The sequence below is a fragment of the Aquila chrysaetos genome, chromosome 2 (assembly GCF_900496995.4).
Source record: "Aquila chrysaetos chrysaetos chromosome 2, bAquChr1.4, whole genome shotgun sequence".
NCBI classification, from domain to species: Eukaryota; Metazoa; Chordata; class Aves; order Accipitriformes; family Accipitridae; genus Aquila; species Aquila chrysaetos.
The window spans coordinates 51734026-51746155 of record NC_044005.1 but is presented as its reverse complement, the minus strand read 5'-3'; the positions used below and the strand labels follow the sequence as shown (position 1 = coordinate 51746155).

General features: G+C 42.9%; 1 protein-coding gene across 4 annotated transcripts in view; it reads right to left on the bottom strand.

Annotated features, from left to right (window-relative positions):
- SOGA3 (SOGA family member 3) overlaps positions 1-12130 on the bottom strand; it is a 34324-nt gene that overhangs the window by 3823 nt on the left and 18371 nt on the right. The window lies entirely within an intron of this gene.

Genomic DNA, 12130 nt, shown 5'->3' with positions numbered 1-12130 from the left:
ACATGTAGCCTTAGCCTTTGTGGTAAGCAAGCTACATAAAACAGTGTCACTGAGATCCCGTCAGCTGACTTGAGCGTACATCTACAAGCACACCTTTGTCTGTGTCCCACCCACAGACTGCAAGCTTGCAGTGTATCGCGGTCACACCTCTGCAGGTGTGCACTGTAGACAAACTCTGTGCAGGCAAACTCACACATAGATCTGGTCGCTAGGTTTGTTCCGTTTTCAGAACATGTTCAAGTAAACACAATTTAAAGCTGCTTGGACTCCAAAGTCCTAATGCGAAACAAAGCATAGCTTAAGAACAGCACCACACAAACACATGTACGCACCACCACATGAACAAGCTTCTTTGGTGTCTTCTCATCTGCTATGTAGCCAAAGTGAGTAGAAAAGAAACTCCTGCTTTTAGAGCAGGATGCACTGGCATTGAAGCCTTCTAGCATATCCAGCAAAAATCTTGTAATTGCTGACAGTAGAAAGTTTGTTAGTGGGCAAGCGGTAGCAGTGGAAAACAACTGCAACCACCCCACCATCAACACTCAATAGAGAGCATCAAGAAAACAGCAGGAGAAAGGAAAGCGAGTGGGAGAGTATGTTAATACATAACATCCCACTTGCAGCTGTTCCCAGTTTTTATGTTCCCCAGGTAAAATGTAGGCCCTGAGGCTGGGCAGTGATACAACCAACACCATCTCCCTCTGAGATTATTCTCTAGTAGAAGGATCCTTTGTGCTGCAGAGAAACATGCATTTCCCTGCACCAGCCAGGGGAGAATCCAGCTAAAAGCCATCCAGTCCCATACAGTGGGAATTAAATTACGTTCATAATCCTCAAGGAACAGAGTACAGTGGGCGAGTATGCTGTACATAACAATCCTGTGCACTATTCACCTGCTGGTACCAATTGTTCTCTTTTTTCTGCAGATCATCCCCATAACAAATACTAAGCTCATGAACTGCTCACTCCAAAGGAAAAATCAATGCCATAGAAATGACTCACATATAAATCTGAGCCACCACAAGAGATGATTTCTCATGACGCTTTTTGCTCAAATTTACTATAGAGTTATGCAAGAATTAAGAACAACGACCTCACATTCAGAATCAGAACTAAAATTCACAGATGGGTCCACCAAGAACCAAAGTTAAAATTTTTATGTCCCTTGCAGAAACATTGAGTGCTCTCAGTAGTAAACAAAACAATAAAACCAATCAGAGATCATCAGCTATGATAGCCATATATCTGGAGAGCTGTGAATCACAGGCTTCTAAAGGAAAAGACACAGAAAATAGTTAAATTAACTCACTTTTTTCCTTTAAATATAAAGCCAACAACTTTGGGATCCAGTCTACAAACAAAATGCTGCTTCTGCAGGGTCACCCACCAGTTATCATATTGCAGAAATGGTATATGCACGTGGAGGGTTTTTTGTTGTTTTTCTTTTTGAATTGGCAAATTTATAAAGCGATAAACTTTCAGAGGAGAAGCTTCCTCCTCTGTATTACCACTAATTACACCACTATGTATTATCACTTTGAAAAAATCCTTTTCAAATCAGTTAGCACTGCAAACTTCTTGCTCCAGATTCTTGCCAATACCACCCACTGATAAAATAACTAAGGGATAGTTAAACTATAATTCTGCTTGATTACCCAAATGCCTTCTATTCATCCTGCCAAGCTCAGCATCTCTCCAGGTGTAATGAGGTTCTGAAATGCTGAGCTGCAACTTCTTGTGTACCCTACAACTTTTCAGAAGATAAGAGATATATGAAAAAGTTTCCCAAGACAAAAAAAAAAACAACACCAAAAGATAAACTACAGAGAGCAAAAAGTATTTTCCTAGTTTTGACATAAATTGAAAAAATCTGTTTTTCTCCTTTCTTTCTGTATCTTTTGTGTTCCTTTTGGTAGTCAGGATAGCAATATTTTAATTAAAACAATAGCTGTGTCTATGTAATGGCTAGGCACTACTTTCTATTCTGCTCTACTTGAATTACAACAAACCATCCACAGAGCTTGTAATATTCACCAATGAAATGATGGTGTTTAGCAACAAAATTTTGTAGCAGAAAGCAATGAAGAACGTGCACAATTCAATTAGCAGGATGATTTGGGTAAGTGGATTAGGCCCAGCTGGAACTGGTATGATCTCTTTTCTTGTGAAAACCACCACGAGACAATTTCTGATCACTAGAGGTTAACATCTCACTTGCACATCTCAGCTGACAGATGACATCTGCAAAATCACGGTGCCCCATAACACCATGTTAGGGCAATACTCATACTGAGGCAATACTCATACTGATCAAAGAATGCCACATATCAAGCAGTATATCCTGCTATAAATAATAAATTTCTGAGAGCTTTTTCAGAGGTACGTTTCACAACTTACAGTGGCTACTCTTTCTATCATTTCTCTCAAGACTTGTACTAGTCCACTCTTCCAATCCAATTTTCAACATTAAACAATTTATTGCTGCTAATGGAAGAAATTCATCACAACAAAACAGAAAAAGGAAAAAAAAAAGTTCAAATAAACATACGGCAAAAACAAAAATAGCAACCCAGACTTCTGCAAGTGAATCTTCATATTATCCCTGCAACTGGGCACTATTAAAACTGTCTGCATGTTGCTTGTTTTGACATACTAACAAATGTTAGACAGGGTGAGTGAGTGATTCAGCCACCTTCATGTACAAAACCTGTGTGTTCAAAACTTTTTGTGTTAGATCACCTTTTAATATAATTCACCACTTGTTGATCCTTTTCCCATGTCAGAGTACCACAAAGCATACTGTAGTGCCACTAAAAGCCACCTCTGCTGTTTTCTCAACTGTAGCAAAAAAATCTGCCCCTCATATTCTAGAATTGATTTTGAGAGCTTGTTGTGAAGTATAATTTGAGGGCTCAGATAATTCTTATGCCATATAATTTTAAAAATCATATTCAGTTCACTCTAATGATTATGAGTTAAAAAAAGGCAAAGATAAAGTAAGTACAAAAGTAGTTTTATGTCTCTATCTGATCAGTAATGCTTACCAGACAGCATTATGGTTTTAATACCCTTGAACAAAGTTACCCATCTGCAAGAGAAAAGAATAAGCAAAAAATGCATATAATACTGTCTCTACAGTGGGGAGTTTGCTAAACTGCTCAAGTACTAATGAAATATTTCAACAGCACTTGGGACAATAAGACCTGCAACTGAGGCATGTATTATTATTTTGTATAATCTCTTACCTCTGAAAGACTAGGAGGTAAAACTGGGTTTGACTGACTATTCGAGCATTCACTGTAGCCAGCACACGTGGGGCTGCATGCGTGTTCTGGCAATGCTGAGAAGTTTCCACAGCCTAGATAAGACCACAGATAATGTTCGTATTACGTGCACACCAGATCACATGCAACAGGCAATTCTGTTGTGATGATCAATTCTCCAGTGACTTTCACTGGAGTTTATTCAATGTCTTGCTGGACATGCTACGCACTTCTCAAGACCAGATGGTATAATCCTTCTCTTGCCAGCCCTAAACTGAAAGCCAAATGTGCAGTCCTAACATCACCTGTGATGCTCAGTGCTTCTCAGGTGTAAAAAGACCTGAAATCTACTCTGAGAGTAACACAATGCAGAAATAATAGCATCACACTCCACTGAGTATGAAAGCTGTAAAATGAACTCAAATTCTCACTACCTGATCCTAAGCTACAGTAAATCTCTCAGTAATTAATAAAGAAGCCCTAAGAAAAACATACCAAGATTTTTCAAGATGCTTAGGTTTGATTATTTCAAGCCTGATCTGGGGGTATATGATCTAAAAATCGATGTAGGCAACCACAGGAGGAATTCCTGACGCAAAGGAATTTATGGGTGCACAGAGCCCCCACAACAGCCTTTATCCCTCCTTACAGAGCAGGCTAAGGCAAAGGGTGTGCTGCTTCTTGAATCTCCACAGCTACAACCAAACCTTCTCATCTGCGCACAACTGTACTGTACGCGGTTACGGTTAGCTGCCTCCCAACTGCTGTGACAGGTCTGCAGAGCTTTCAAAAATCAGAGCAAACCTAACACCATCTTTACAGTCTTGAAATGTTGCTGAGTATTGGAACAACTTTTGGGCTGCACAAACCTGCCTCTGTCTGGCACAGAGTGACTATGACCAGGGAAATGGAAATTTGCCCTAAGACTCTCTCTGCATTTTCCCTTCAGTCAATAGCGCTGGGTAGCTCATGGAGCTGGATCAAAACAGAAGCAAGACAGATTTTTTAGTTTACTGCCTCCGAATTTAATTCAATGTATTAGAATATGTAGTAAAAACTAAATGGACACTATCTGTGTTGACAAATTGAAAATGCATATTCTCCTAAAAAAAAAAAACCAAAAAACTTTGTGTTTAAAATGTCTCCCTTATTCTGCAACTCTACCAGTGCAATTTGCCAGCAACAAACTCAAGACGCTGCCTTTGTCTGTCATTGGCACAAGTACATAGAATGATACAACCCTTTACTCCTTTCACCCTCCTTGAAGGGCAGGAGGAGTCCTGCATATTTCAGTACTCTACTTGTTTGCAAAATTAAGGCAGGAAAGAAAAAGCAGGGGATCAGTGAAATGTGAAGAAGCACAGCACCCCTGTCCATAAAGCAAACACTAAGCATATCCCTACTAGCTTTAGCAATGCTCTCTTCATATTAAAACTGGCGTATTTGAAAACACTGATGAGGAATGATACAAAATGAAAGCAATCTTTTCTACTTCACCATGGAGAAAAAAATAGTTCTTATGTAGTCTTTTGAATGTCTTCATATTGCAGAAGAGAAAAGAGGAGCTGCCCTCTAGTATTTGTATTATTTCATTTGCATTTATTTAGGAGTTATTTCAGTTATCATTTTCAGATCCTTTGCCATTATTCATTTGCCAGTTAAATGAGAAAAAAAAAAAGGGAGAGAAAAGATACACAACATTTGCACTTTACCCAGAGAAACCCTTTGCATTTTGAACCAAAACCACATTGCTAGAGCAAATAATAGCAACTCTGTGATATAACCAGGTAAAAGCATTCTTTGCAGTGCATAAAATGAAGCAGCACATTTATGCTTCCATTACATTTGCTTCCTTCTTTTTCTTATTTGAAAAAAAGTCCTGAGCAGTAGAAGATGAAAGGTGTCTTTCAAAGCTCTCCATATGACCTGGTCAAATAGCCAGCCAAACTCTGATACTTTGCTTTCTGTGACTGCACACTCCCTCACCCACCAGGATACTACAAAACAGTGGAAGCAACTTCTCTGAAGAGGAAGAGGTCTCCTGCCATTTGAACCTTTCAAAAGATGGAAGAGCTAGACTTGCTTAGTCCCCCAGCACTATCCAACTAGGCCTCATTATGGATGCAGAGATCACAGTCAGCTTACACTCAGCTTCCTAATCCTGAAATACAAAAGCAAATCTCAGAACACTATGCATCCTTTGGAGGGAAAGTGCTGGAATAAGGTATTTTATTGCAAAGTGATGCTAGTTAAACATATTTCCTAGGGCTTCCTAAGTTGCTGTTTATTTGTCAGCTCAGCTATTTGTCTTTTTTGGGAGAAGAGAGTCAGTTTTTTTTGTCAGGGTTTGCACAATGCCTAGTATAATGCACTGTCCCAGTCTTTATCTGGGAGTGCCAGTATGACAGACAGTGTGTCAACCTAGTTCAAAACACCACCACATAACAATAGCAAAAATCACAGTCACAGACATGGATACGGCAATTATGAATTAAATACATATGAGATTTTGCCAGATCTAAAGAGTTTTCTTTCTCATGCCTATTATCACACGTAGAGTTTTTCAGTCTTCTTAGAAGAATGTCTCAGAAGAGATTCCAAAGAAATTTTCATGAGAATGGGAAAGTGCAAGCAACCAGATTAGGTTCATTGCCTTGGTTACAAAAATGCATATATATAAACCAAAGCGTAGTTACCATATCCCAACAAAAAAGGTTAGTCTGAAAATGAATAGTAATGAGAAGGAAAATAAGAATGATTCTGCACACAATGTGCACCTCTACACTGCTTGCTGGAAATGTATACAGAAGCCAGTTCTGCAAAGTTGTGGGCTGATCACACGTGCACATTTGCGTTCAAACTCATTTCATACTGAAGAGTTGTATTAAATACACAGACAGCTCTTACAGTCCCTCACCTGGATTCACAGGGCAGGATAGCATCAAGAACATGCACATCTGTGTAGGTTTGTAGGCACACAGCAGAGAAAGGGGCTTTGCAGCTCGCCCTACCAGACTGTGCACCTCAGACAACACCTCCAGTTACAGGAAGACCTCACCAAAAAAATCAGATTTTAGAGTTCCTTTGAGAGGATGCAAAAATTTAAGATGAATTCAGGTAGAAAAAATTCTGAAATCTGCACTTGGTCTAGAAGCCTGAGCAGTGAGCAGAAGATTTTCTGTTCACAGGGGCAAGAATTCCATCTCTCACATGTCAGCAATCACAACTCTGACTATAAGGTGGGGTCTTCTGTTACTCTGTGTCTCTTCTTTTGTCTGTGTTTACTTGGGAAAGTTCTATTGTAAATTTAGCTGTTTGTAAATTGGCTGAAAAATATTTTCCATAATACAACATATGGAGAAGTTTCAAAGATGTTTGGGAACTTAGGTTATTGAAAACAGAGGATCAGACTCTGCAGTGCTCTGAAGTTATGCCAGTGTGATCCTGCCACAAATTAAATCTAAGTTTTAATCTAAGTTTTGTTGAGCAGTTCATGTAAAGAAGGTGCTCTGGAAAAAATAAACCATGGAGGCTAGAAGCTAAAATGGAAGGAAGACATTTTAGCAGTTTGGACATCCCCACAACTACCTTTCTCACGCTGCTAGCAGTCTGCTCTCCCATAAGCCTGCACCCAGTGCTTTTCCTGGTATTTCAACCATGCAAAAATGGAGATGAGGGGAAGTAGTACATTGCAGCGCCAGCTGGAGCAGTGTCCAGTGGCTTCACCGACTACAAAAGGCTCAGAAGACCTGTGACTGACACCCATGCCTTGTCCTCCTAAATGATGACTCTTCCCCCTAAATGAAACTTGCTCAGGTTCTTAAGGGAAATGCTCATTCCCAGCAAGGGAAAGGGCTGCAGCTCTTAGGCTGACTTAAAACCTTCATGAAGAGCTTGACTTGAGACTGTTATTTAAAGGTTCCCTTTGCTAGAAATGTGAAAAATCTCATTGCGAAATGGAGTTTGACAGTCTTCAGCTCATTATAAATATTTGATCACTGGGATGCATTTTTAACTAGCTATCATGAACAAACATCTGACTCTTCAGCATTTATCATAAATGTCACTGAACCAGCAAATCACCTGCAAATTAATGCCACAGCAGTCCTAATGGGGTTACACAAGAATCAATTCTTGGTCCTACACTAATTAACATTTTTTGCCACTGCCTGGAAAAAGCGTAATATAATATTGGGTAAAGACTGCACATAGAGTAAAGGTTGAAGAAATGTTAAATACTGAAAAGGATGGTCACTGATACAAACCTTGGTGCGATCAAATAATATCTGTTTTAATATAACTAAATATGAAGACACACATGTAAGAACAAGGAGTGAAACCTATTCTAAGACAATAGAAAAACAGCCTAGAGAATAGAGAAGATCTCTTGCAAAGCCACATCTCTGAAAAAGACTACAGGCATAATCAGCTGAAATAATGTCCAAGTGTAATTTTGTGACCAAAAGGCTTCATTTAGCCTAAGGATGTAGACGTCAAAAACAAGATTCACTGTGCAATAACTAGAAAGGGATGTGCCTCACCACAGAGTCAAACCACCCTCAGACAAGTGGAATGAATCACTTCCAGGTAGTGCCCATCTTTCTCCTTTGAGGGAGGCCAAATTCCTAACTTAGGTTAAATGCATAATTTTTAAATGATTAAATTATATCAATCCTAAGCATGCAGATTTAAAAAAAAAAAAAACCAACACAAAAGTATTGATGCTGGATTCTTGACTTTAGCGTGGTAGTAAGAACATACGTTTCCTGGCTGGTAACCAGCTTTCAGCAAATTCAGATGAGAAGGGAGGTGCAAATTTTTAACTGTTCCTGGGACAGTTCAGGAAGAGTTGTGGAAGACTGTTCTCAGCTGTCATTTTTTAACACAGACCAGCACCCTTTTCTGAAAAGTAGGCATCAGTTTAAATAAAATAGCTGGGAGTATTTTCTGACTCATGTTATGCAGGAGGCCAGACTGGTTGATCATATTGTACAGTTCTGGCCTCACAATTTCTGAATGCATGAAACCTGACCAAAGTTTGGGAACTCAGCAACAATACTCCCAGAAGCACACCACAAAGCAAATGAACCTTTGAGTGTATCTATGTGTACCATCAAGGCAATGCTCCAGTTCAAAACTCTTTCTGGGGCACTGTTACTGGTGCTTCTAATTAATCATGTAATCAAAGATCTAAACTGCTAGCATCTGTGAAAATTAAAATAATTCAGCCAAGCCTGTAATATAAAACACTCTTGATAATTGGGCCAGTTGGATGTCATCACCAGTCATGCTTTACAGCAATGTAGAAGCCTCTCATTACACACAACACTGATGGAAACAGATGCATGGCAAATACCTTCTAAGTGCAAGTACTCATCTGTGACCTAAGCAAAGAGCTTGGTTATTATCCTAACCTGGATTCATTGCTGAGATAACCAAAGTCAATTAACACAACCATACAAGTAGGATCAGACAAAGCAAAACAGAATTGATACCCAAAGGTCTCATTCTACACATCTCAATATATCTTGTTGTTAAACCTAGCAATGGGGGGGGGGGGGGGGGGGGAATAAAAATCACATAATATGTCAAAACATGTCAGCAGAAACAAACAGTTCAGAAAAGCACACCTGCACATCTAAAAGGTTAATCCACTGTCCTTTACTTCAAAATAAGTAATGCAGTGCTTGGAACTCTTAACTATGGAGCGTTATCAAAACCTGAATCTGCCTAAATGCCAGGGGGTTGCATTTCTTGATATTACAAACACTGCTGTAAGTGAAAAATAAACCTCCAGGTTGTAGTGAACAAACATCAAAAGCCTGGTGTTCCTGTTCCTGGCTAGTACTGATTCCACGTAATTCAGAAGAGCAGCTGGGCTGATCCCAGAGCCCCGCACACCCTATAGCTGGGTGTTGTCCCTGTCAAGCGACTCGTCTCTATTTAACATGCAGTGACATACACCATAGAATATGGCTATAAATGTGTGCAAATGAGAGGGTCTAAAAGAAGAATGTGGCTCAAAACATGCCATTCTGCTCTCCCGGAGCATCATACTTACAGGGCAGTTCAGAGGTAGAGCACAAGTAGCACACTGGTAGTCAGTGAAGAATCAGCTGGCTGCTTTGCACAATCACATACAGTCTCTACTCCTGTGGCACGGCCACAGAAGCCATTTGTTAGGCAGTATTCCTCACCACTGTACCGTGTATAATACTCTCTTTGTTGTTCTTCGTACATCACTCCCCTTACTGCATGTAAGGTATCCGCCCGATGGAAGGTTTATTACATCGCACACAGACACACGCGTACAGCTGTATTGCACAGAACACAACTAGTTGCACAAAACACCGTGCGTAACAGCGCAGCAGGAAAAATGCCCTGCTTGGTGGCACGTACCTGCCCCTGACCTCCTGTTCACACACTGTGTTTTGCCTGAGAAGAAACACAGCTTGGACAGACCATGAAGTCTTCCTGTTTTAACAGAAATAACCTGGAAACCATTTCCTTTGTGCCCTTCCAGAAGTGACCTTTTCTAACCCCTGTATGCTCTGCTGCAAAATGAGAAATTAGATTCTGCTTGTTAGTAACAAGTACAGACCACAGAGCTGAGAAAAAGCACAGACCAGTTGAGGCTGAAAGGAGCCTCTGGAGATCTAATCCAGTCCCCCTGCTCAGAGCAGAGTCAACTAAAACAGGCTTCTCAGAGCCATGTGCTGGGGGGGGTCTTGAATCTCCGAGGATGGAGATGCCTTCCTCTATAGGCGATGTGTTCAGTGCCTGACCACCTTCATAAAAAAAGTTCTTTCTTTTCCTGTCACTGGACACCACTGAAAAGAGTTTGACTCCTTCTTCACGCTGTCCTGTCAGGTATTTATATACATTGGTAAGATTCACACACACACACCCCCGCCACAGCCCCCTACTCCTCCCGTCAGGGCCCTGAGGGCACCCACAGGCCTTACTTGGTGGCCTTGACCAGCCTGACGCGGGGACTCCCCGCACACCCTGCCCATGGGCCCAGGAGCCCCACTTCAGCTCAGCCCGGGGGGCCTCAGGTCCTGCTTAAGCTATGCGAGAGGAGCACTGGTCTCCAGCTCACCATAGCTGTGCCTGTGCCCAGCCACGGACCCTGCTGGTCTGGCCTTGACCTGCAGATTGCCTTCTCGCCTTCACCTCAGACCTGCCTCATCACCCTGAGCCTGCTGGGTCACCATGACTCTTGTTTGAACCTGGCCACGAGCTCCGGGTCTGGGTACAGCCGAACTGGGCCTTGGTTGGCAACGCTTCTGTCCTGCCGGCTGCGTTACCCCCCCAGCTCCCCATCCCGCAGCGAGCAGCCCACCCTCGCTGCTCCCCAACATCTCCAGGCTGAACAGTCCCAGCTCTCTCAGGCTCCCCTCCCTTAATCACCTTCATAGCCATTTGCTGGACTCTCTCCAGCGTGTCCATGTCTCTCTCGTACTGAGGAGCCCAGAACTGGACCCAGCACCCCAGGTGTGGCCTCACCAGTGCTGAGTGGAGGGGAAGGATCACCTCCGTCCACCTCCTGGTGACACACCTCCTAATGCAGCCCAGGATACCATTAGCCGCCTTTGCTGCAAGGGCACATTGCTGGCTCACGGTCAAGTTGGTGTCCACCAGGACCCTCCCGTTCTTCTCCCCAAAGCTGCTTTCCAGGCGATTCGCCCCCAACCTGAACCGGTGCCTCGGGTTGTTCCTCCCCAGGTGCAGCCCTTAGTACTTCTCTTTGCTGAACGTCATGACGCTCCTGTCGGCCCATTTCTCCAGCCTGCCGAGGTCCCTCCGAATGTCAGTGACACCACCGCACGTATCAACCACGCCATGGTTTTGTATGCCAACTTGCTGAGGGTGCACTCAGCCTTATCGTCGAGGTTGGTAACGAAGTCGTTTAACACGACTGGCCAAGTGTTGATCCCTGGGGTCCTGCCGGAGGCCTGAGTGTGTTAATAGGGCTTCATCACCCTGATGAGCTTCAGCAGGGGCTCACACCCACACCCCTGCCCATGGACCCAGGAGCTCCCCACAGATGCGGGGCTCGAGTCCCTGCCTGAATTATGGTGTAGCTGTATCCCGCTCTGTCATAGCTGTGCGTGGCCATGGACTCTCCTGATCTTAACCCTGACCTGTGGCCTGACTTCCCGGCTTAGCCTTGCACTGTCCTCATCACTTACTTAATGATTGCTGGACCTGTGGATTGACTTCCCGGCTTAATCTCGGACCTACCTCGTCACACAAACCTGTCGGATGATCTGGACACTTGGTTGATCCCAGCTGCCTCCCCCGGGCCATGCTCTGGTCACTTCTCTCAGGGCGCCAGCCCTACGGGCTGTGTTATCGTGCATGGCTCCGGGCTCCCAGTTCCTCAGAGCAGCTGGCCCTTGCTGTTCCCTGACAGGCACACCACTTGTCACCAGCCTCCATACGGACTTTGTGCTGCTGATCACAACTGTTTGAGCCTGGTAGTTCATCAGCCAGTTTTCAATCAACCTCACTGCCCATACTTCATCAGCTTGTCTAGGAGAACGTTATGAAAGATTATGTCAAAAGCCTTACTAAAGTCAAGATAAACGACATCTAGTGCTCTCCCCTCATCCACCAAGCTAGTCATCTCTTCATAGAGAGCTATCAGTTTTGTCAAGCATGATTTCCTCTTTTAAATCCATGCCGACTGTTTCAAATTACCTTCTCGGCTTTGGTATGTTTGGAAATAGTTTCCAGAATTATTTCTCCACCACCTTCCCAGGGATCTAGGTGAGGCTGACCAGCCTGTAGTTCCCCACACCCTCCTTGCCCTTCCAGAAGACAGAGGTGACATTTGCTTTCTTTCAGTCCTCAGGAATCTC